The sequence below is a fragment of the Lagenorhynchus albirostris genome, chromosome 7 (assembly GCF_949774975.1).
Source record: "Lagenorhynchus albirostris chromosome 7, mLagAlb1.1, whole genome shotgun sequence".
Taxonomy (NCBI): domain Eukaryota; kingdom Metazoa; phylum Chordata; class Mammalia; order Artiodactyla; family Delphinidae; genus Lagenorhynchus; species Lagenorhynchus albirostris.
The window spans coordinates 38936595-38962694 of NC_083101.1; the positions used below are offsets into that span (position 1 = coordinate 38936595).

The following is a 26100-nucleotide window of genomic DNA, read 5'->3' on the forward strand; positions in this document are numbered from 1 at the left end:
GCAAAAGAAATGTAAGAATGTTAGGAGAAACTCAGCTGTCTACTCCACTGGGACCACAGATTAATATTTATATATCTTGTTGCATTGAAGATGGGGTTTTGATAAACACATATGGCTTCAACATTATTTTTTTTAAAGCTGGACAATGGCCTTTCTTGAAGCTCCTCAAAATATAATACAGGCCACTGTCGACTCTGCCCCAGTTCTATGATATCTCCTTCCATGTCTGTATCCTCTTGGTCGTCTTTACTGCTCCACAGTTTATGACTCACTTTCTACATGAACCCTCTAAAGTAATTCCACTTGACTCAAGGCGGCTATTGTCATAGTTATAACCCCTCAGCAGTCCTTATCTTGCTAGCTTGTTTACAGAAAGTGGCCAGGTTGCAAATTTAATTTGTTTTTCTATGATTTATCCAATCAATCCTGCCAAAATGCAGGGGGAAAAAATAACGGAGGCTACTGGAAAACAATTAAAACATCAACATGTTTAGAGACTTAACAGTAATGCAAATATGAAATAGTTTTGATGTTGATATTCAAGTCATTAGAACTTAGTGTTAATCAGGCCATTAGAACTTTGCATTAACTTACCAGTTAGCCGGAAGGGCAGCGGACCCAGGGCTGTGGGTTGCTTATCTCAAGTCAACAATCTAGATCAAATAAAAGAAAAATCCCAAACTCGGCAGTAACCCTAGAGTCCATCTCTTCTAACTTGCTTCATTTTTTAATAGATCTTTATTGGAGTATAACTGCTTCACAATACCGTGTTAGTTTCTGTTGTACGCCAAAGTGAATCAGCCATATGCATACATATGTCCCCATATCCCCTCCCTCTTGAACCTCCCTCCATCCTCCCTAGCCCACCCGCCTAGATCATTGCAAAGCACCGAGCTGATCTCCCTGTGCTATGCTGCTGCTTCCCACTAGCTATCTATTTTGCATTCGGTAGTATATATATGTCGATGCTGCTCTCTCACTTCACCCCAGCTTCCCCCTCCCTCCCTCCTCAAGTCCATTCTCTATGTCTACATCTTTATTCATGCCCTGCATCTAGGTTCATCAGTACCATTTTTTTTTAGATTCCATTTATATGTGTTAGCATACGGTATTTGTTTTTCTCTTTCTGACTTACTTCACTCTGTATGAGACTCTAGGTCCATACACCTCACTACAAATAACTCAATTTTGTCTCTTTTCATGGCTGAGTAATATTCCATTGTATATATGTGCCACATCTTCTTTATCCATTCATCTGTTGGTGGACATTTAGGTTGGTTCCATGTCCTACCTATTGTAAATAGTGCTGCAGTGAACATTGGGGTGCATGTCTCTTTTTGAATTACGGTTTTCTCAGGGTATATGCCCAGTAGTGGGATTGCTGGCTCATATGGTAGCTCTATTTTTAGTTTTTTAAGGAACCTCCATACTGTTTTCCATAGTGGTTGTATCAATTTACATTCCCACCAACAGTGCAGGAGGGTTCCCTTTTCACCACACCCTTTCCAGCATTTATTGTTTCTAAATTTTTTTGATAATGGTCATTCTGACCAGTGTGAGGTGATACCTCATTGCAGTTTTGATTTGCATTTCTCTAATAATTAGCGATGTTGAGCATCTTTGCATGTGCCTCTTGGCCATCTGTATGTCTTCCTTGGTGAAATGTCTATTTAGGTCTTCTGCCCATTTTTTAATTGGATTGTTTGTTTTTTTGATATTGAGCTGCATGAGCTGTTTGTATATTTTGGAGCTTAATCTTTTGTCTGTTGTTTCATTTGCAAATATTTTCTCCCCAACCTGCTTCTTAATTCACTAATTTCTCATATGATGTCCCTGACAAAGTCACTTGTTAACATATTCTGCCCAAACTGAGCACCTGCCAAGCGTCGTTTAACCCCAAAGATGAAAGTACTTTGGTTGCTGCTTCCAAGGAACTCACACCAAGCCTGTCCTTGAATGCTGACTTCGTAACATAAATCCTTAACAACAAGTTCTCTTGAACAAAATCTGCCTCCACACAAGTTCCGGAAGACAAAACTGTTCTGCCTTCAAATATTTTTGCAACTATACTTTTGTGCCATCCATCTCCACCCAACTCTCTTTTAGGCAAAATATACCAAGTTTTTTCCATCGCTCCTCCTATGCCTTGGTGTCCAAGCCACTCATGATCCTGGTCATACTCCTCTATGCACATTCAAGGGTATCAAATCCCCTCTTAATAGGAAAAGCACAAACTGGAAGATACACCTGAGATTTCTTCTGTTACGATGTGGGCACTGTATTTTTACTAACGTAGCTACAATTCCTTGGCTTTTGAAAATTCCTCCTGCGATTCTATTATGAGTATGGGCTTTGGGGTCAGACCCCAATTTGTAGTGATAGATAATTTTGCAATCTTGGACAAGTTACTTCACATCTCAAAACACTAAAAAAAAAATCATCTGTGAGACAGACATAAGGTATTTTTTTGAGGGTCAAAGTGTATGACATATGTAAAGCTCCTAGCACAGTACCTGATAGATAGGAAATGCTCAAAAATCATTAATTGATGCCTTTAACACCACTTCTACTTTCACAGATGCATCGTTTTCCTTTTTTTCCCCCCACATAAACTGACACCAAATCTAGTACCATCCATCCTGTATTTAACGGATTTTCTCCCTGAAATTTAAGACTTCACATTTCCTATTATAACAGTTCATATGCTTTCATCTTCTCATCCCAGTTTATTAAGATTTTCTCTAACTTTTGAATCTCATTGTGTTGCCTGCAGATTCGATAAGCCTGACCTTTAAGTCCTCAGCCAAGTCACTGATAAAGCGGCGACTGAAGAAGGACCAAGGACAAAAAGCCCTGTGACACCTAAGGAGGACTTCATCTAGGTTTACATCCATTTCCACTTTTCATCAGTTGTTTAATGAGTTGTGAATAGAGCTTATTGCACTGACATCTGACACACATTCCTTCATCTTTCCACAAGAACATCCTGAGAGAAAAACCAAGCTAATAAATTCGTCCCTGGCATCCCCATGTCTATTTACCCAGTAACTCGTTAAATAAGAAAATGACACTTGCTACGATTTAGTGAATTTATACTGGCTCTTGATGCTCATTTTCTTTTCCAGTTACCTGTAAGTCATCTCTTTAATAATCCATAATTTTTCTCTTCCTCTTTCTTCTTCTTTGTGGTAGGCCAAATAATGCCCCTCCCCACAAATATGTCCGTGTCGTAATCCCAGAACCTGTGAATTTGTTACTTTACAGGGCAAGGGAACTTTACAGATGTGATTAAGGTTAAGGGTTTTGAGATGAGGAGATAATCCTGGATTAACCGGGTGGACCCAGGCTAATCACGTAAGTCCTTAAAAGCCCTGGAACCGGGCTTCCCTGGTAGCGCAGTGGTTGAGAGTGGGCCTGCCGATGCAGGGGACACGGGTTCGTGCCCCGGTCTGGGAGGATCCCACATGCCGCGGAGCGGCTGGGCCCGTGAGCCATGGCCACTGAGCCTGCGTGTCCGGAGCCTGTGTTCCGCAACGGGAGAGGCCACAAGAGTGAGAGGCCCGCGTACCGCAAAAAAAAAAAAAAAAAAAAAGCACTGGAACCTCTTTTCCTGGGTGTGGTCAGAGGGAGATCAAATTTTCTACTTACTAGAGAAAAAGAGTTAGAGGGGTGCAATGTTGCTGTGTTTTGATATGGAGGAAGGGGGCCTCAAGGCAAAAGAACATGGGCAGCCTCTAGAAGCTGGAAAAGCAGGGAACATATACTCCTCTGGAGTCTCCAAAAAGGAATGCAGCTCAGCCAACACCTTGACTTTATCCCAGTGAGACCTGCATTGGACTTCTGACCTTGAGAACTGTAAGATGGTATTCCTGTGTTAAGCCACTAAGTGTGTGGTAATTTTTTTTTTTTTTTTTTTTGCGGTACGCGGGCCTCCCACCGCCGTAGCCTCTCCCGTCGCGGAGCACAGGCTCCAGACGTGCAAGCTCAGCGGCCATGGCTCACGGGCCCAGCCGCTCCGCGGGATGTGGGATCCTCCCGGACCGGGGCACGAACCCGTGTTCCCCGCATCAGCAGGCGGACTCCCAACCACTGCGCCACCAGGGAAGCCCTGTGTGGTAATTTTTTACAGCTACCACAGGAAACTAATGCCTCCTTCCCCTCCTCTATTGTAAATATCTACTTTGAGTCAGCATAAAATTTTCTTCAAATTCACTTTTGGCCAATTGGGGCTTAATTGGTCCGAGGCATAGGAGACCAGTATGTTTGGTGAACTGCAGGAAATCATCAATCTCCTAATAATGAATTATCCTTGTCTCTTTACTAATGCAGGTAAAAATGAAATAGCTCCAGAGCAAAACTTAGAATTCTTATAATCACTGTGACTAATAACTATATCTCTTTTTGAAAAATGTAAAGTTCTTCTGGTCTTTCCTCCCTTGCACCTCTGATGTAATTTAATAAAATCAGGTGCAGTTTTACTGAATGTATTCTATCCTTACAACACGTGCAATAACATTATCATGGAAACTACCTTTGTGAGCCAGAGCCCAACTCTCACCTAAGAGTTCTGTGACTTTCAGGGAATTCCCTGGCGGTCCAGTGGTTAGGACTCTGCACTTTCACTGCCGAGGGCCCGGGTTCCATCCCTAGTCGGGGAACTAAGATCCCGCGAGCTGCGTGGCACAGCCAAAAAAGAGTTTTGTGACTTTCAGCAGTCACTTCCATCCCTCTGCACCCCAGTTTTCATACCTAGAAAAATAAGGACATTAGACGGGATAATCTCTAAGGTCTCTTTCTTCCTCTCAATTGCTGTGTTCTGTCAGAGTACAGATAAAAAAAAAAAAAGTCCCTGTTTCTTTGCTGAAGGATAAACCAATTGAAGTACAGTACTTCAATCCTTTGTTCATGCCAGTCCCTCCACATGAAATGCACTCTCCTTCTCCTTTATTTTCTCTTACCACTTATATCTCCAGGTAGTAAAATCCTACTCTGCTTTCAAGTTCCAAATCAAATGCCACTTATCATGAAGACTTCCTTGATCATAGCATCAGGAGCTCATCTTGCTCTCCTCCAAAATGCTCTGGCACTCATTGCCTGTAGGCTTATCACAGACTGAGTTATTATTCTTTCCTGTTGCAACATCTTGCCACTCCAACTGGACTATTGCTTCTCGAGGATGGGGACCATGTTCCTTGTTGTCTCCTAATAGCAGGTGTTGAGTACATATCCTTCCTTCTCTCCTATCATAATGGAATTGGTGGCCTACTCATTCTGAAGCCTACCTCGTTCTGTCTTCCAATTCTATCCCTCTTGCCTCTCACAAACTTGGTGACATCCGTTGTCCCCCATCGCTCCTTTCCCTTCAACTTCAACTTCTCTTTCAGTCTCAGTCCATCAGCTCAATTATCTTCCATTAAAAAAAAAAAAAAATTCCTCCCTTGGCTCATGCCCAACTCTAGCTACATCCTTGGATCTCCCACTGCCAAATTTCATGAAGGAGTTGAGTCATTCACAACTAGTGCCTCAACTTCTCCATCTCTCATGCCTCTCTCTCTCCACTCCAGGCTGGTTTTCACCCCATCATTTCAACAAAACATACTTCCCCCAGGGTGACCAATGTCCTCCAAGTCACCACAGCCATTAGACACTGTATTTATCTTCTAGGCAGCATTTATACGATCAACTCTGACCTGCTTTTTGAAACACTGTCCTCCAATGTCTTCCATGATTTTATACTCCTCTTTCGCCTAGATGTTCCTTTGGTCTACATTGCCAGCTTACCTTCTATTATTCACCTCTCAAATACTTAACTTCCTTAGAGTTATATCCTAGATCCTCTTCTGCACTTGGTCTATAAGGTCTCTCTAGATTCTTTCCTTCCCCAAGGCTCCAACTTTCATGAAAAAGAGAAAACTAGAGAGGCAAGGCCTTTGCTCTCCAGAAGTTTATATGTAAACCAATGTAAAAAAAACAGACAATAGGGACTTCTCTGGTGGTCCAGTGGTTAAGACTCCGCGTTTCCAATGCAAGGGGCCCGGGTTTGATCACTGGTCAGGGAAATAAGATCCCACATACCACCACTGAGCCCATGCGCTCTAGAGCTCGCGTGCCCCAACTACAGAAACCCACACATCGCAACTAGAGAAGTCTGCGCGCCACAAGAAAGAGCCCGTGCAGACAAAATAAATAAATAAAAATTAAAAAAATAAAAGGCAACAGATAAGCAGACAAATAAATTATGAAATAATTTCATATGGTACAAAACTAGACATAAAGAATGTCTGCATACAGAGATCATACAACAATAATTTTTTTTTTTTTTTTTTTTTGTGGCCGTACCACCCGGCTTGCAGGATCCTAGCTCCCCACCCAGGGATCGAACCTGGGCCCTCGATCGGACACATGCAGCCGGCCACTCTACCCCACGATCTGAATGCAGCACCCTCTTCAATGCGCAGGCTCCTCTGAGTCCAGTGTGTTGACCACATGCTGTGTAATGACTCAATGCTTCCACCTCTTGTCTCCATTTAAACTACGCAGAGCCTTCCTTTGCACATCCTGTGATGAAGTCATTTGGCCTTCACTTGGTGAGAACAACCTTCACATATTAACTGCCTGTGTGTGTGTGTTTTCCAAATCATTTGTCTCCAACAATTAAAGTGGCACTCCCTGGAACCAACAAAAATCTCAAACACAGACAAAAATTCAGGCCCTGAAAGCACATGGCAGCTCTCTGTTAAGTTGATCATCCAAAGGAACCAAAATATGTTGACAGTCATTTATTATGATCATCAAAACGAAAACACAAAATTAAATTCTTGCAGAGAACTCAAGGCCCCTTGAAAATACAACTGCAGGCTTTCAAGGATCTTCAGACCCTAATTTGAGAAACACGAATAACGTGAAAGGTCCTTGACTCAAAATCAAAAATTGTGGATACACATTCCAGCCCTGACATTTGTAACGAGCGGGCCTAGGCTATTTAGTTTATAGATTTGTTAGAGATATTAAATAAAATCATAGTACTAAGATTATTTGTGAACTCATGTTTACAACATGTTAGAAGATGTCTTAGCCTAGTCTCCTAGAAAACAGGATAAGAGTAAGCAGTGGGGGCTTCCCTGGTGGCGCAGTGGTTGAGAGTCCGCCTGCCGATGCAGGGGACACGGGTTCGTGCCCCAGTCCGGGAAGATCCCACGTGCCGCAGAGCGGCTGGGCCCGTGAGCCATGGCCGCTGAGCCTGCGCGTCTGGAGCCTGTGTTCCACAACGGGAGAGGCCACAGCAGTGAGAGGCCCGCGTACCAAAAAAAAAAAAAAGAGTAAGCAGTGGGCTAACACTTCATAGGGAGTGCTGTCCCAGGAAAGCAGAGGAGGAAGGAAAAGCAAAAAGGTCAAAGCCATTATTTTGTAATAACTTTAAAATGGAGTATCATCTATAAGAACACTGAATCACTATTTGTACACCTGAAACTAATATAATATTGTAAATCAACTATACTTCAATTAAAAAGAAAGAAAAGAAAAGCAGAGGTCTTCCCTGGTGGCGCAGTGGTTAAGAATCCACCTGCCAATGCAGGGGACACGGTTCAAGCCCTGGTCCGGGAAGATCCCACATGCCGTGGAGCAACTAAGCCCGTGTGCCACAACTACTGAGCTTGCGCTCTAGAGCCCATGAGCCACAACTACTGAGCCCGTGTGCCTGGAGCCCGTGCCTGCGCACTGCAACAAAGAGTAGTACCCGCTCGACACAACTAGAGGAAGCCCACGCGCAGCAACGAAGACCCAACACAGCCAAGAATAAATAAATAAAATAAATAAATTTAAAATGGATTTCTATTTAAAAAAAAAAAAAAGAAAAGCAGAAAGGTCTGTTGTTCAGTAATCAAGAATAGGAATACTGCAACCCTCTTTGCCCCATCAGGTGTTCAGGTTACAATCAGAAAATACTAGCCTACGGTTTTGCATTTAAATTATATACTCAATTATACTATTTTAAAAATAAAGCTATGCTCTCCTCCTTCCCCTCAAATTCTTCCTATAAATAGAAAATATAAAACCTTTTACTCCTAAAGGCCATTTGGGGGGTTTGTTATAGTATAGTCTTATGCCCCGATGATGGTCATGTGGACATGAAAGTATATTTGCTGAAATTAGTTGCCTGATTTGACAGGCAAAACTTGACAAATGCAAACATGCAAACATGATTGCAAACGCATAATGCAAAACATCTTATACAAATGGCCCCAATCAAGGCAAAGTCCTGTTAAATTAAATAAATAAAACAGATTTTGGAAAAGGCTAAGAAGTAAAACATCTGAAGAGGCTAACTGCCCTGGGTTCACCATGAATATTAGTCTTATTTAACCTGTAAAAGATTACCACAAGGAAATATATCAAAAGGCCTGCTCTGTGTTCCATCATTTTTTCCACCCAGCCATTTTGCAATTTTCACTTCTCACTTCCAGGCTCTGTGCCTATTTTTAGACATTCAATAACACCTAGTATAAGCCACTGCATGTTAGGCATGAATTAATGAACAGTAATATCTAGGTTGCTGGCAACATATTGTGGCAGGGAGTCAGGCGAGATGGGTGGTAGAGAGAAAGAGTGTTTCATGCAGAAGACTACACCAGGGGGCTGAGTAAAGGAACAATCTCTTTACGTGCTCTTCAGATACCAGTCAGGAGAAGAAAGCTCCTCCTGCCTAGGGGGCTTTGAACATTCCACCCACAGTCAGCACCTGGAGAGGCAGCCACCTCGGCAGAATGACAATGGACGCCCTTGAGAGCGCACAGAGGGAACTCAATCAGGCCAGGAGGCCACGGTGAGCACGGCTGTTCCCGTGGGTTGGCAGAGGCAACAGTCAGAAATAAGAGGTAAAAAGTGGACATCTCAGACAAAACCAAATAAGACAAAAGCAATGGAGGGCATGCAGAAGAGAATCCAGTCTGGACAAGCACAGAGAATTCCCTTAGACACATGAATTTACAGTAGTCATAGCTTCTTTCAGGAGGAACCTGAGGTGAACATAAAAATTCACTAAAATCCCTTACACAATAGTGTATCTAAAAATGACTGTAAACTACTATGTATTTGGTTTTTTTTAGAATGTGAGTCCAGTCATTCTCCATATTTTGCCTTCTTCGGAGTCCCAAGTTAAAATGAATGAATAAATGAATCCTATAGTTCTTACCATATATACGTATCTGGATTAGGTGGGTTTTTTTGGCGGTACGCGGGCCTCTCGCTGTTGTGGCCTCTCCCGCTGCGGAGCACAGGCTCCGGACACGCAGGCTCAGCGGTCATGGCTCACGGGCCCAGCCACTCCGCGGCATGTGGGATCCTCCCGGACCGGGGCATGAACCCGTGTCCCCTGCATCGGCAGGTGGACTCACAACCACTGCACCACCAGGGAAGCCGCATAGATTGACTTTTAATCCTGCCTTTGGTTACTTAAAATATCCCAATATCCTCCCAATAAACCCTCCCTTTTTCCTAGACAAGTTCAGTTTGGATTTCAGTTGCCAGCAACCAAGGGGATCCTGAGTAGTAAAACAATGTGGTATTGTTTGACTATAGTAAACAATACTAAACTAAACTATAGTATACTATTATTGCCTTACTCCTCAAAGGATGAACAGGAAAATGTATAATAGCTAAAGGACTAGGTGGTGATTCCCAGTCACACACCTTTCTTCTCACTAACCTTGATAAGTGGTTTGCCAAGCTTAATCTCAAGAATTAGGCTGATATCAAAGTGATAAAAAACCTTCACATTGTTATACCACACTAATGAAAGGGCAATCGCTGTAGGAGATAGCAGGAAACAGTAAGGATTTTCAGAGGTCTTCTTTCTTTCGTTCTTTTTATATTATTATATTTTTAAAAATCCTTTGCTTCTGAACCCTTTGCTCCACAGGCAGTGCAGCTGGGAAGCCATGGGTGGTCCCCTCCTCACTCCCCAGGATGGCCAGAGATGACTCACCTCTTGGTCAGTGCCCCTAACTAAGCAGGGTCCGAGGCTGGGAGAAATCAAAGGAGTTACTTTTACAAAACAAAGGTTTTTTCTGCGTGCTGTGCAGAGTCTAGGACTGGCTGGCTGGAGCTGGAGCATCTGAAACAACTGTAGCAGGAGGGCAACAGCGTGGAAAACCCCTCTGCTGGGCCCCTTCCTGCCTCCTACCACCAAGCCCACCTTCAGAGGAGAACAGAGACACTAGTGCCCATCTGGTCCAGAACAGCATTTGCACCCTTTGAATCTTCCCTCGGGGACAGATTTGGGAAGCAGAAAGGTTTTGTTTGTTTGCTTGGTGGTTGCCGTTGTTGTTTTTCGGAACCCTTAAGGCAACACAGCACCACAGTGACAATACTCACCGTGTCAGTGACTGGGCGGTGAAATGGACAGAGCACCACCCAAGGTGAGCAACGACAAACGAAGACTCGATCTGCTCAGCAACCCCCAGACCGGCTCCTAACACAGAGACAACCCCACGGCGAATGGGTCTGTGGGATGAGCGCCCCCAAGCAGGGCGGGCACCGCCCTATCCCCTGCTGATGCCCAAGCAGCAAACTATTATTTTTAAAAAGAAAATCTGAAATCTTCACCACCTCCCCAGTCCAATCACACCTTCCCCACCTCCCCCTCACAATCTACACAATGGTCCCTCCCTCACTGTGGGGGGGGAGGAAGTGTAAAGCACTGCAGTTCAGTGATTGTTCCCGGTTCTTTCTCCTTTCTGGTGGGCGTTAGCGGCAGTCTGAAGACTGGCCTGAGGTCAGCCAAATGAAATTCAGAGGGTTAGACTTTTAGCTAGTGTGCGTGTGTGTGTGTGTGTGTGTGTGTGTGTGTGTGTGTGGTCCTTAACAAAAACACATTAAGAATCATGGAAAGGGACTTCCCTGGTGGCGCAGTGGTTAAGAATCCGCCTGCCAATGCAGGGGACACGGGTTCGAGCCCTGGTCTGGGAAGATCCTACATGCCGCGGAGCAACTAGACCCGTGCGCCACAACTACTGAAGCCCGCATGCCTAGAGCCTTGTGCTCTGCAATGAGAGAAGCCACTGCACTGAGAAGCGTGCGCACCACAATGAAGAGTAGCCCCCGCTCGCTGCAGCTAGTGAAAGCCCGCGTGCAGCAACGAAGATCCAACGTAGCCAAAAAAAAAAAGAAAGAAAAAAAGAATCATGGAAAGAAATGCCCAGAAAGAACCCCTTCACAAGGCCCGCTCTTCCGCCCCTTGGCAGAAAGCATCATGCCCAAACAGAGAGCAACCCAAACGCGGCCGCGTTTAAGGTTACACAAGCTAGGCTAATATTTCAGCATGTCATTGAGTTAGTAGAGTGAGTACTATGACTTTTTTTTAATCATTAAAAATATTTTTGCTGAGTATGAAAATTAGTGAAGGTGTTTTACTACTTGAGTTGTAGTCAGACCTACTGTTTATTACTTTTCACCATTTTTAAGCCCTTAATCAAAGATTTCACAGCTTTTCGGCAGAATGCTGTGAGATATTTCACAAATGGGCTTCTGGATATGTTAACTGTGACTTTTAAAAGCTGGAATTTATAGTCAGCTGTATATTGTTCTCTTTAAAGCAGTCTCCTGAGGAGACAACAGTAATGCTGAAAAGAGCATGTGCTTTAGAATGAACCAGACCTGGGTTTGAATTCTCGCTTTAAGACGTGCTGTCTTATCTGATAATTAACCTCTCAGCCTGTGCTTTCATGCATAAAACAAGGTTACTAACACCTACCTTTCAGGGTTGTTGAGAGATTAAAATAAGACAGTTGATGTGAGGTACTGATGTAACTTTGGAAATACATAAAGGCTGAATAAATAGTTACTCTAAAGCTTGCCTGTAGAGCTGGCAATGCTTTTAAAAATATCTCAGTGGTTACGACCTTGGTTTTCTGGATTTTTGAAATTGCCAAAATTTATTTAAATTTCTACTCAAGTCCAAGTCAATCCCCATGGGAACGGTGAACAAGCTGGGGCAATACCGGTTTTGGTCAGACACAAAGTTGGCCTCCTAAGGAATGAGACTGCTTTGGTTGTACTACTTGCAAATTGGTTCTGAAGAAATTGCCAAAGAGAATTTCTAGAAGTGGGGGCATGGCCTTCCGTGGTGATTGTTAGCTTCTACTTCAAGCCCACACAGCTTCATCTGCCACTGTCCCTCTATCCCACCTAGAGTCTCAGATGCACAGTCACAGTCTCAACCAAGGCCACTTGGCTTACCACCCATCTGGAGGTCTAACATTTCTGGTGTCACATTTACAAGGGCTGGACTCCTGAACTGGCCCTTGCAATCACTCTGCTGACAGCCAGGTCAGGTACCCAAGAATGATAAATGTTACCTTCTTAAGAAGCTGCTCTTACCTTCCTTCCAATATTGACCCCGTTTCAACTAGACTCTTCCCAACTCCAAGTCCTGAGAAGTTAACTTGCTGAGCCCTCTCTGCTCTCCCTGATCTCCCTCATGCATGCCAATTTTCCTCCCATTTGAAATAGGTCCTGCTATATAGAAGGGAGAATCCCTGCATGGAAAGTTAGTCAAGTTCTTTTTTGTAAGCAATAGAATCAAACTCTGGCTGGTTTCAATAGAGAAGTGTTTCTTAAAGGATATTGAGACTTGACAGGGGGTCAGAGAAGGCTGGACAACCAGGCTCAAGAAATGGGAAAGAATAAGACATTGGCCAAGACCAGAGCCAAAATCATGCCAGAGTCCTTCTGGTGAGGCCACTGCTGCCACCACCACTGAATTCTGGACCTCATGACTTGAATCACTACCTCAGCACTGACTATCAGATGCTGATTTACTCAAAGCGGCTGCCCCTATATCCCCCAGAAGGAGTCTCCACTGTGCCTACTTCTTCGTGTACATGGCTTCAGCCTGAAAGTCTGAAGGGGGCTGATCTGACTGGTTAATCCCAGGTTACATGCTGATGGCTTAGCTTCGAGGGAGCCTGAGAAGGTATCTGGCATTTTCCGTTTTTACCACAGGATATCTCCACTATAGGTGTGTGGTAACAAATTCTCCACGATAATTAAATATCCATGATAAGTAATGACCCATGTGGTGTCTGCTTTGAGGAGGACATCCCTTCTAAGGCAGGAAGCTTTGGCACACTGGGATTGTTAAATTTTGAAACACCGTCCTGGAAAGCCTTAAAAGAGGTTATACCTTTAGTCTCAGAAATTTCACTTCTAAGCCTCTATAATGAGCCTATAATGTGAAACAGACTAAGGTTTCTTCAAAAATCAGAAATAGATAAATATAATACCAGGAAGGTAGTCATGCTCACAATTGGTGGAAGATATAAAAGTGTTTGCTATTTTTTCATTTCTACTTTCTGTGTTTTTCAAATTATTATTACAAATGGGATGTACTGACTATATTTCTTACATATATTTAAGAGTAATCTTTAAAATATGTTTCATTTCCTTGTGGTCATCTGGTACAACAGTGTATCGATTAAGTTAGCTTATTCCAGATTTTGAAAGACTAAGAGCCACACAGTCAAATGCAGTTACAACTTCAGCCACACAGTTATAAAAGTCACCTTATGAACAATTGTGGGTATTTCAGTATGGGCTGGGTATTAGATGATATTAGGGGATTATTTGGGAAGATGTATGCTAAAGTCACAATGTCTACAACTTAATTTTAAAAGATGAGCAAAAATTATGTAAAGGAAATATGGCAAAATATAAGGAGAGACGCGTGTGAAATATTAAAAAGATTGAGAATAATCAGAGAGAAAAAGGAAAAGGATGACAAAAAGGATATACATATTAACCAGAAGAAACACAGTATAGCTGTATTAGTATCAAAGTAGTGTCTGAAGCGGAAAGCATCCCTAGAGACAAAGAGGGACACTTCCTTCTGAGAAAAAGGTTACGTTCACAAGACAGAACAATTCTAAATTTTGTATGCACCTAATAACTTTGCCGCCAAATATATATATATATATCAAAAACTGAAGAAAGAAATGCATTTATACATTTAGTGAGAGATTTTAACACTTTTTTTTTTTTAATTTATTTTTGGCTGTGTTGGGTCTTTGTTGCTGAGCACGAGTGGGGGCCACTCTTCGTTGCAATGTGCAGGCTTCTCATTGTGGTGGCTTTTCTTGTTGTGGAGCATGGGCTCTAGGTGTGCAGGCTTCAGTAGTTGTGGCACGTGGGCTCAGTAGTTGTGGCACGCGGGCTCTAGAGCACAGGCTCTGTAGTTGTGGCGCACGGGGTTAGTTGCTCTGTGGCATGTGGGCTCTTCCTGGACCAGGGTTTGAACCCGTGTCCCCTGCATTGGCAGGCGGATTCTTAACCACTGTGCCACCAGGGAAGTCCCTTTAACACACGTTTTAACCCTTGGGATATAATAGGGTAAGCAAACAGTCAAGCAAAAAAAAAGCAAATCAGCAAATACACATGATTCGAACAAGATTAACACACGGTGTAACTGATATACAAGGAACATTCCTACCAATAACTACAGAAAACATTTCCTTCTTCAAGTGCACTTGGAGCACTTACAAAACTGACAAATGCTGGACAGCAAAGCAAGTCTCAGCTGCTTTTACAAGACTGAAATCTCACAGAATCTGCTCCCTGGACATGGCAGAATTATGCTAAAACATTAATATGAATAGAAATGTAGATACCACTAGCAACAAGTTAACTAAAAAGTTCACAAGGGGCTTCCCTGGTGGCGCAGTGGTTGAGAGTCCGCCTGCCGATGCAGGGTACGCGGGTTCGTACCCTGGTCCAGGAGGATCCCACGTGCCGCGGAGCGGCTGGACCCGTGAGCCATGGCCACTGAGCCTGCACGTCCAGAGCCTGTGCTCCGCAACGGGAGAGGCAGCAGCAGTGAGAGGCCTGAGTACCGCAAAAAAAAAAGAGAAGAAATATAACTCTAAATATCTTGTGATACAAAAAAGAAACTAGAAAATACCTTAAACTGAATAATAAAGAATAAGTCATCTCCTCTAAGATGTTTTATGCTACACTAGCTTGCTAAACCAAAGATAGTCAGTTTTTGTTTAAAATAGTAATATTTTTCTTATCCAAAAAAGAGCTATACATGACCAGGTAAAAAAATATCAAGGTCAACACTAAGAAACACCAGTTCTAACTGCTTCAGAAAACAAGGGCCAATCTTTGGATGAGGCTTTAATTTGCCCAGTGCTACACAATGTTAGGAAGGAAATTAGTCCAGCTGAAAGGTTCGAATGCATTTTTAATATGCACCTGATGGCGTTAATTCAGATTCATTAAACAGTATTTCTCTCTGTTACAGCAAAGAGCAAGAAATAACTAAAGCCTTCTGGCTGAGTGACAACGCACGACAGTACAGGAAATGTCACCCAACGCAGAGAAAATACGACAGATGAGGAGCTGTAAGTGTGAAATAGACTCAAAGAGTTTTAAACTAAGCATTTCAGTAACCGACACCATAAGGAAAGAGTCCCTTGGTCAGGAATTTAGAAAAGAGACATTTGGTGTCTGTTCCAGGCTGCACATTTTCAGCAAAAGAAGTCTGTTCTACAATCAGAACTCCTAATTTGAGCTCCCCCACGGATTACGCTGTGTCCCTGGGCGAAGCATTAAGCACAGCTGATCTTCGCGAAAGAGGGCATATATATCAAACATAATAATGAATGTGGATGTGCTTTGTAAACTGTAAAGGGCTGCATAAATGTTAATGATTACTGTGTCATAGCACTGTCTCAGCTGAACTTTTATTGATGTCACTGCATGAGCACAAACATTCTTGGAAGGTTTTTGAAGTAACCACTTAGAAACTGAATATTCTGTACTATACCACTTCCTGTCCCTTTTCAAATTCTCTCTCCCTTCTTTGCAAATTACTGATGTAATAACAATATCAGTGGTGGTGAACTGAGCATATAATAATGCGGCAGACTCTGTGCTATGTACTTTACACATGTTATTATTAATCTCCAACACTTACAATAACCCTTCAAGGTAGAGATTTTCCAAATTTCTCAGATAAGGACATCTGGCACACAGAATTGGTGGCATTTAAACCTGGGGTGGGGGTGAGAAGGGTGGCCTGGGGATGAGGGGTGGTATAAAAAAGTCTCCCTTTTAAAAAAAATACCAGGGAGTGGAGTGGAGGGACAAGCATGCATATTTCAAGAAGGTTCCTGGAGTGATTCTGTCTTCTCTGGTCTTTTGTGGAGACCTAAACTACTAGGCTAATTAATCTGGTCAAGGTGCTAGAGAGAATAGAATCTGTACTCAAATCCAGGCCTCTGCTAGCAAACTCATGCTTTTTCCACTACATTCAATGTATTATATAAATTTAAATTTATTTCTATTTCTTCATCATTAGTAATAGATGATCTTTGTAGAAAACTTCAAATATATATAACTTTGTAGCACAACTTCAACTATAAAATATTTTTGCCAAGAACTTTTAACATGAATCTAATCGAACATCTAGACTTCCAGATTACAACAAATACACAGAATACAGAAATAAGTTACGTGACACCATAAGGAAACAATCAGACAGATCTAGACTTTTGTATGTTCTGTAAGACAATGAGCCTGCACTTTTCAAAAAGTGAATGTCATTACAAAGAAAAAGTGGGGGAACAGTTCTATATTAAAAGAGACAGAGGAATAAAAACCAAATTAACATGTGAACCTTGATTGGTGAACCAGGATTTGATGAAAAGGGCAATAAAAGACATTCTTGGGATAATTAAAGAAATCTGAATATGGAATAGACATTATATAATTCTATAGGATTGGTGCTAATTTGGGGGTGGGTCACCTAAGTTAGGTGTGATAATGGTATTATGGTTACTTGTGAGAGAGTACTGATTCTTGGAGATGTATGTTCAGTTACTTAGAGGCGAAGCATGGTGTCTGCACTTTAAAATGGTTCAGAAAAACGTGTGTGTGTGTGTGTGTGTGTGTGTATACACATATATATATACATATGGGTGTGTATATATATACATATGGGTGTATACACACACACACACACACACACACAGAATAAAAGTTGTTAACAGTTGGTAAATCTAGGAGATATAGATGTTCAAGTTACTGTTCCTTCTGGTTCTCTATATGCTTGACATTTTTTAGGGGAAAAAGAAAAGAAATAGATAAAAAGACTATTAGCTTTATGAATGCTGGACTGAAACATTCTTGCTCACTCTTGCCTGGCTCATGGAAGGTGCTATAAATAATTGCTGAAAGAAGAAACAAGTCAGGGAAGGAAGGAAAGAAGGGAAGGAGATGGGGAGGGAAGAAAAGAGGGAGAGAGGTGGGGAAGAAAGAAGGCCATCCCTCCTGCCATCACCCGGGCACCCCCAGCATGAATGGGATGGTATATATCTTCCAGGAACTTTTTCACCACAAGGATAAATCCACTTTTTAAAAGTGCTGCATTTGTAGAATCATCAGGTTTTAGAACCAAAAGCACCCTGGAGACCATCCACATCCTAATACAGCTGAAGAAACTGAAGCCCAAAAGCAAAGTGGATAAGGTCACCTGGCAGGTCAGTGACTGAGGGGGGAGTAGCTGTCCCATGACCAAGGCTCCTCCCTTCACACTAAGCTGTCTCACTCCCATCTTTGGCAAAATTCTAAATCTACCTATTACATTTAAATGTAACCCCGACAAAGAGCCATACTTAGTTACTCACAGGCTTTCATTTTACTGAAAGTGAAATTTTGCCCAGAACAGCAGTTTTGAGAACTTGTCAAACTTGTGGAAGTACAACTCCTTAAAGGACCAAAAACTAAAAGTAAATACTGATGTCACGCACTGTGCTAGGAGCTTCCATTATTGTATTTAGTTCTCCCAAGAGCCCCGTGAAGTAGGCATTATATTTTACAGACAAAGTCTACTGCCTGTGACCTGCCTCTTATGGCTAAAAGGTACCTTCAAGGTAGAAAAAGGAAGAGAAAGGAAAGAAAGAATAACAAACAACTGGATACATCCATGAACACTGTGAGCATTTAAAACTGTTTCTTGATGAAACAGAATAATTATGCATATAGTCTTATGATGATGAAATTAATAAAAAGAGAGGAAAACTCACATGTTCAATAATAAACTGGCTTAGTAAAGTGACAAATCCAGTGATAAATTAGTTGATAGAAAAAAAAAGAACACTAATTAGAATATAAGTATCCACAAGTTAAAATTTTTTAAAAGGTAAGCATATATATGCACTATAATTTATTAGATAAAAGATACTAATGCTAATGCAATTCATTTTAGGCTCAGTAATAACATGTGTTTCATTCATTACGTTTAGTATTTCCTTAAAAAAAATAAAACCAAAAACTCCCCTGTTGCAAAATGAGCAAAAGGGGAATAATGACAATAAAAAGTGAAAGGAATGAATGGTAAAGTCTACAATTTAAGAAAATAATCCACAAAAGTTGAAGTAATGCTTGCTTCAAAAACAATTTAGCATTTACCAGTAGCGCATTATACTTGAACAGAACTACATTTGATCTTAGATTTTTAAATGAGCAATATTTTAAATCTAGTTTGCAAGGACTTTCCTGGCCTCTCTGTCTTCTTTTAATCATATCAGGATGTTAGAAACAATCAGAAGTGTTAACATTCAACTTATATTTTAATACTATTTTTTCCTCTTAAAACCTTAGAGAAATATTATTTCTACCAAGAAAAATAAACTAGACAATTGAAGATAAAGCTCTGTTTCATTTGAAAAACGAAAGAGATGCAGGAATTTTGAACTGGCTTGTGAGAGCATTCAGAAAATTACTCCAGTTTTAAGTTTTGCAGAGATAAAGTTTAAAAATTTAAAAAGTAAAGTACTTAGGCAAGAGTTTGCCAGCTGTTAAATATTATACTGTAATAGAACTACAGGTTTGAGTAGAACTCTACATTGACTAAAACAGTCCTCTTTAAAATGATTTATGATGTCTATGTAGTGATTTATACTAGATCTTACCATTTTTCTTTTAAGCATATACATTTTAACTGAAGAAATGAAAAACTTTATCATAGTAAAAGATGATTTCTTAAGAATGGAAAAGGAAATAGTCTTCGATATTCTATCAATTAGCAAAAATCTTCCAGGAGTTTTAAGAATATACTTGAAAAAATTATCTGATGTATTTATTAGAAATCATACCTCCTTATGGATGAAAGTATCATTTTAACATGCCAATCAGTGACTAAAGTGTTTGATGACCTGATTTTTCTACCTAAATATTCACTTACATGCTCAATTTATAGAGCTCTAGAATCAGGACGGGTATTTGTCTTCAGAGCATGAAAGGCTGTGTATCAACCAGGGACATCTTTACTTAGAGACGGCCTATTGTGTACATGATACGACATTAGGATAACCTTCACCACTAGCACCTGATTTTCCACCATTAGATGAAGCAACTTTATGTAAGGAAGAAAGTTTGGACCAAGCATCAGAAGACCTGGGTTTTAGGCTTAACTCTGCCAGTAACAATCACGGCAATACTGGTTATCCCCGGATGGCCTCAGTCTGCTTATCTGCAAGAATCTGCAAGGTTAGGTGGCTGGACTACATCAGTGACTGTTGAACTTGTTTTAAAATCCACAGATCCCTTCCTTCAAACAGAGGCTCGCACAGTGCCTGTCACATCAAACAGATAATAAGGAAGCGACTCTGGCTGAAGAGGATTGGGAGGTAGAGAGTGGATCTGTCCACAGCATTTCCAGAACCCCCAGGAAAGTTCTATAAAGCATCTTGGTGGCCCCTCGAAGTACAGTGTTAAGACCATTAGTTTAGCTTTACTTTAACACAAAAGTCATTAATAGACCGCCCTCTGCTAAATAAGGATAATAAACAAATTTTGCTTGGTCTGCCCAGTGTTTATTTATTTTAATTTAAATATCATTAGGTGGGCTTGCACCCTCCAGTTTAGCCCCGTCTGTACCACTCTGTTGCTGACGTCACTGGGCTTTTTGCACACACATTCACGCTAACTCTTAGGGGGCTCAGCGGGGCTGAGTCTGTGACCCTGTGATCTAAAGTCTCTTTCACCAGTAACATTCTGTGATTAATACTGTTGTTTAATTGAGCATTGCTTTCTAACTGGTTTCCTTTTTTAAAATGCAAACATTTCTAAGAAGGGTAATGCAATGATTCCTAAACAATTTTAAGGTGAATGAATTTATCAGAATTTCCTCTCTAACTAGAGATACTGAAAATCACATTTACAGTAGGGACTCATGGGACAGGTTACTGAAAGGTAAGAGAAAAAGGGAGGGGCAGGTACAAAAGATAAATTTGATTTTCTTACCAAAATTCACCTGGGGGCTCATTGGAGAAATGGTTAATTCCAGGGAGGGGGCAGAGGGAATACAAGATGAGCCAGTTGCTACAGAAACTAAGGTAGTGCTTCAAAGCATCATGGAAACATGTCAAAAAGACAAACAGATTGAAGGGGCTGTCATTGGCCAAATTTGAGACAATTTAAGCATCAAAATTAAAAAGGACAGAAATAGATTATAACCCACTGAATAACCTAAGAATCCATGAGTTCAGACTTAAATAAGCAAAAAAAGTAAATGCAGAGAAGGAAAGCTCTTCCTCACAGCAAAATGCCAACTAATAAATCTAGAAGGAATGATGGAGTTAGAACATCATCAATCAGTGCAAAGTAGTCAGAAAAAATTTTATAAACAGGATATTGACACAGTCTCAAAATATTTCCCCACAAAACACTTGTAATTTACAAAGAGAAAAGCTGTAACTTTACAGTGGAGTAAGCACCTGAATCAAGTGATCAAAGTTAACATCACAAATGGACACTGGGTACCCCCGATATGGTACACTGACAAGGACAGGACCTCACCTCAATGGTATTTCCACCAAAAATACATAACCCAAGTCTAAACATGAGGACATCCTAGTCAAACCCAGAATGAAGAGTCTTCTCCCCACCCCCCACAAAAAGAAAGACAAAGCAAAAAAAAATGGAGTATTGATCTTCCCTCTTTAAAAAATGTCAAGTTAAGACAAAGGCTCAGAAACTTTTCCAGATTAAAGGAAACAAAGCAGATATTACAACTCAGTACAATGCACAATCCTGGATTACATCCTGGTCTGGGGAAAAAATCAACTTACAACTAATTATTGGGACATCATTGGGACAATTGAGAAAATCTGAATTTAAATTTGGACTGTGGTTTATATCATTAAAATACTTGATTTTGATAAAACCATGGTTATTAAAAAGAATGTTATTCTTAGGAAAATACCAAAATATTTCAGGGTAAACGGGTACATTGTCTTCAACTTACTCTCAAATGGGTCAGGAAAGAAAGAGAGTGTGCAATATAGACAGATTCATAGAAAGAGAGGTAGTAAATGGGGCAAGATATAAATATGAATCTCAGTAAAGGGGATTTCTTGTACAATTCTTGAAACTTTTATTATAGATATTTGAAATTATGTCAAAATAAAAAGTTGCCAAAATGCTAAAAGGAAAAGTTTTCAGGGACTGACTTGACCATCTACAATCCCCTAAACCCCGACTTGAGTGACTGATCAGGACCAAGTAGGAAGTACAGGATTTAAAATGTATCACTCACCAAACAAAATGGTATTTGACAGATGAGGTAAAGCTGATGCTAACAGAAATACTGGTGACACAGGAAATACTTAAGGTGAAAACTTCTCTGAAAATAAAAGTTCTGTACTAACTATTTAGACCCAAGTCTCCTCGACATGAAAGGGAATAACTGTTCCTGAAATATCATACTGGAATGGGTAGGAACAAACCCAGTATGTTTCCTTTTGGCCTTCTAATTTAAAGTTAATGCTTTAATAATTTCTTTGAGTCTCCAGCTGGTTGCTCTCAGGCTAAGATGGACCACCACCAATATGTAATTAAAGGAGAATAACAGATAGAATATGGATCACACAGGTGCTGACTTACAAATGCAAACGCTGTAGCAGAAGATTAAGCTCCCAGGAGGCTGGAGGTGTGCGTCTCTGCTTATTGCCATCATAATTCATTAATGGTCAAAGTAACGCTGAGATCAATATTCCTGCAGTCATGGGAATGAGAAAAAATGATTAGCACCAAAATAAGATACAAAGACAGTCTCAAAATCTTTCTGCTTACATAATTAAGAAACCAGTCATTGTCATGAATTTTAAAACTGAGATTTTCTTAGCTGTTCCATGTTCGAGAGGTTGCACAGCTTAAAGGATCTTGAAAAGAAATGCTGTTCCCCTAGATAATATCATACACCAAAAGAGAGAGACAGTGAGGTCATTTTGGTTTTTTTTCTTCATTTTAGGGGTACAGAAATGCAAGGAAGGATGCTGGGATATGGTAAACACCACAGAAGGCAATGCAGCATGTGATGGTTTCACAAGAAGTTCAATCCTGAAATATGCTTGAAGAAGACATACAAGTGAGCCTTTAGTAAGATCTGGGTCTAAACCACTGGTTCCAATGCATATTCCTGGGCCCCAGTAGAGGGGGTCATATTCACTGGGACTGTGTTTGGAACCAGGGATTCTGCATTTTTAACAAGTATTGCAGGGACCAGTCACTGAGAAATATTAAGAGCGGCAACCGTTACTGTTTTTATGAATCTAATTACTATAATACTTACTGTGTTAGAGTAGTAAATACACCTTACAATAAGTTAAACAGTATACACGAAATGATACAGAGAAGCTTATGATGATCCATCCCCAACCCTAATTCTACCTCTTGTGAACAGTTTTAAAGATTTTTGCTTTTAGCTCTTCTGGTTGCAAACACCCCCCTGACTTTCCCTAATTTAAAAAAGTAAATACCCCTCTTTTACAATATACTCATGTTGTAGATAAATTAGAATAATGAATATTTGAAATAGTGTAATTGGCCTATTAGGTAAGTACCAATTTCATGTGAAATTTGAAATAGTTTAACTCTTGCCAAGAGTAATCAAGAATTGCATAATTTAAAGCTAGTCGGCAGTGTGTATGGCAACTGAGTTTACGTGTGTGGCTGTATGGCATGCCAGTCTAGTCAGTAATCAGAAGTACAGTGGAGCTTGTAATTACACACTCTTTGATAATGGAAATTTGGATATGCCGAGTTTGCTGACTGGCTCCTGTCCTCCTGGAGCCAGTTCACATTGGTCATTTCATGAACTCTGCACTAAGTGGGTCCCGCACATTACACAACTGAATTTTTTGGACCTCAGTTATGAAGTGACAGCAGAGTTCTACTTGCATCTGCCATCATCTAACAGGAGTTTGTTAACCATGCTGTTATTTAAATGCACAGGAACGTCTAGAAGTGAATCAAGTGACTTTTGTATTATTTTAATTCTTAGAGTTATAACATTAAAATAGTTTTTCTCCTATAACAAGGTCATCTAAGCTTTCATCCAGTGGAGGCAAAACCCTAATCCTGAGAATATATTCTTGGGGAACAGAAATTAGATACCATAAAATACCATAAAGAGGCCACGTGGCCATATACCATGCTATTAATTTTGGAGACAGTACTCTGTGAAATATTAGAGATAATTCTGAGAAAAACTTAAAAAGCATTAAAGCAGATAGGGCTTTAAGTTTGCAAGTATAATCTTATAACTGGGCATGGATAATGGAATGGGAAAAAATGCCGTGCTGCAAGATCATCAGCACTATAACGTGTCCTTAAGCTATAGAGATGGTTGATACCTGTGCTCTGAGATTGCGCTCATGACCTTCAATGTATGCCTATGAAAAATCACTCATGAACTATACATTCTTTGAATATATGATTCCTCTTTTCAATTTCTTGGTTATGGGTGGCCTCCAGTTACAAAAGATAAGCATTTAACTCATTTATGTTATCTTCTTCTTCCTCCCAACTCCTCCCAGTTTGGGGTAGTTATATCATTATTTTAAAGTTTTGGTGTGGTTACCCTTGTAACTTTAAATATTATGTTATGCCTCAATTTCTCATTCTGAAAACCTGAGTATCTTGACTTCTTATTATAGAAGTTGAAGGTGTCAGTGATACTATTCTTCTCTTCATATTTCCTTCATTTTGCACTTCCCACCTTCGGTCAGCTATACTTTCATATTACGAAGATTAATGTTTGCCTCTTTTTTCTGCAACATAGCCGAGATCTTCCTTACTCTGTCCATTGACTGCAAGAGTTTAAAGCCAAAGGACTTACACTATTAAGACTACAACAACATTGTGCATTGCCAAGCTAAGGAGCATGCTAGGATTGCCATTTCCTTTTCTATGAGGGCACTGTCGTAACTCCTCACCTACTCAAAGGATAATGTTTTAACACCATGTACTAGTTTTTCTCTAACAGTCTATATATTATTGAAAATCATACATATTCTTCTTCAAAATTGGACCATAACATTCTCAGTTAGCTTTTTGTTTTTTCTGGAATTCTTAATTGCCTGTCTTTTTTATTGTCTAAATATAGACTTTATCATAACACTCAAGTCTTTTCTGGTTTTCGTTTGTTTTTATTTTTTGTTCCCTCAATCACACCATGAACTGCAGGGAGTTCTCCTCTGCCCAAGAGTCCTTACCTTTGGAGCTCTTCATTCTCCTGCTCTAAACTGGAAGACTTTGTATTATACTCTACTTCCGTTTCCAATATTAGGACCCTCACCTTCTTCTTTCTTGGATAATATCCTCATTCTGCTGGAATACATAGTCAAGTAACTTCTTAAGAAAGGAGTCTGGGAAGTAAACTTTCCAAGTGCTGGTTTATGTGAAATGCCTATATTCTACTCTTTGAATGATAGGTTGGCTGAATATAGAAATTATTTTTAAATTCAATTTCCCCCAGAATTGAAAGGACCACTCTATTATCTTCTAGCAGCCAGAGATGTTAATGAGAACTTGGCTGCTCAATTTTCATTTCTCTGTAGGTGGCCTAATTTTTCTCTCTGGAAACTTTTAGAAATTTTATTTATTCTTAGAGTTCTAAATTTTTACAATGCTGTATCCAAGTGGCTTATTTTCCCCATCTACTGTACTTGGCCCTCAGTGGGCTCTTTTTTTTTTTTTTTTTTTCCAGTACGTGGGTCTCTCACTGTTGTGGCCTCTCCCATTGAGGAGTACAGGCTCCGGACGTGCAGGCTCAGCGGCCATGGCTCATGGGACTAGCCACTCTGCGGCATGTGGGATCTTCCTGGACCGGGGCACGAACCCGTGTTCCCTGCATCGGCAGGCAGACTCTCAACCACTGCACCACCAGGGAAGCCCTCAGTGGGCTCTTTTAATGTAAACATGTATGTCCTTTCCTGGGAAATTTGCTTATATAATTTCTCTAGTAATTTCCCTTTTGCCATTTTCTCTGTTCTCCTTTCCTGGATCCCATATTATTTAGCTGCTGGATTTCTTAGATTGGTTTTTATATCTCCTCTTTTCTCTCATACGTCCCCTCTGTAGTAGAGAATGTTATTTGTATCTCAGCATCTTCTTTACCACTGTCATCTTCTTTGTCCACATCAACTGATTAAAATAACAATAACTATTACTAATAAACCTGGAGCAGAATGCTTGTTTTTATCACTCTGAGTGCCTCATCCAGAGTCGTGCCCACCCAATTGTTGATCTAGGTAGCATCCTCTTGGAGAGTTGATGCTGAAAACGTCAGGGGATGGAATAAAAAAAGAAAAGAAAACGAATAAACCTTACTGAAGTCCAACTGTAGGTACTGCTTTCCCCTCTTCCATCAGGCTCATCATCCTCTCTTGGTAAAATTCAATTGGTCTGGCATAATTTGTACTTCACAAAATCATGTTGATTACTACCCAGTACCTCGTGCTCTTTTAGATGGTTGCAAATTGATTGTTTGATGATTTGTTCTTGTATCTTCCCAGGTATCCAAGATAAGCTGAATAGTCTATAATTACTACAGTTGTGCTTTTCTCTGTTAAAAAAAAAAAAACAACCAAAGATACTCCATCTGCAGATTCTACTTGTCAGGACCTTCTCCTGTCCAACCTTCCTTTTCTAAAATAAAGGCTGGTGGTCCTGCAATTACAGTTGCCAATTCCTTAAGTGCCGTTGGATGTGAGTAATCAGGCCCTGCTGATTTGAATGTACTGAGCTTTCTGAAGT

At 40.6% G+C, this 26100-nt stretch overlaps 1 protein-coding gene across 4 annotated transcripts in view; it reads right to left on the reverse strand.

Moving 5' to 3' along the window:
• The window catches only part of LOC132522859 (spermatogenesis-associated protein 31D4-like), a 205999-nt gene that overhangs the window by 144255 nt on the left and 35644 nt on the right, over nt 1–26100 (reverse strand). For 3 of the 4 annotated variants that reach the window (XR_009541358.1, XR_009541357.1, XM_060153415.1), the window contains one exon: nt 21946–22057. The gene's annotated coding sequence lies outside the window, so the exon portion shown is untranslated. Of the gene's footprint in view, nt 1–14054; nt 14878–21945; nt 22058–26100 lie in introns of those variants that run through there. The other variant, XR_009541356.1, reaches the window with a different exon arrangement.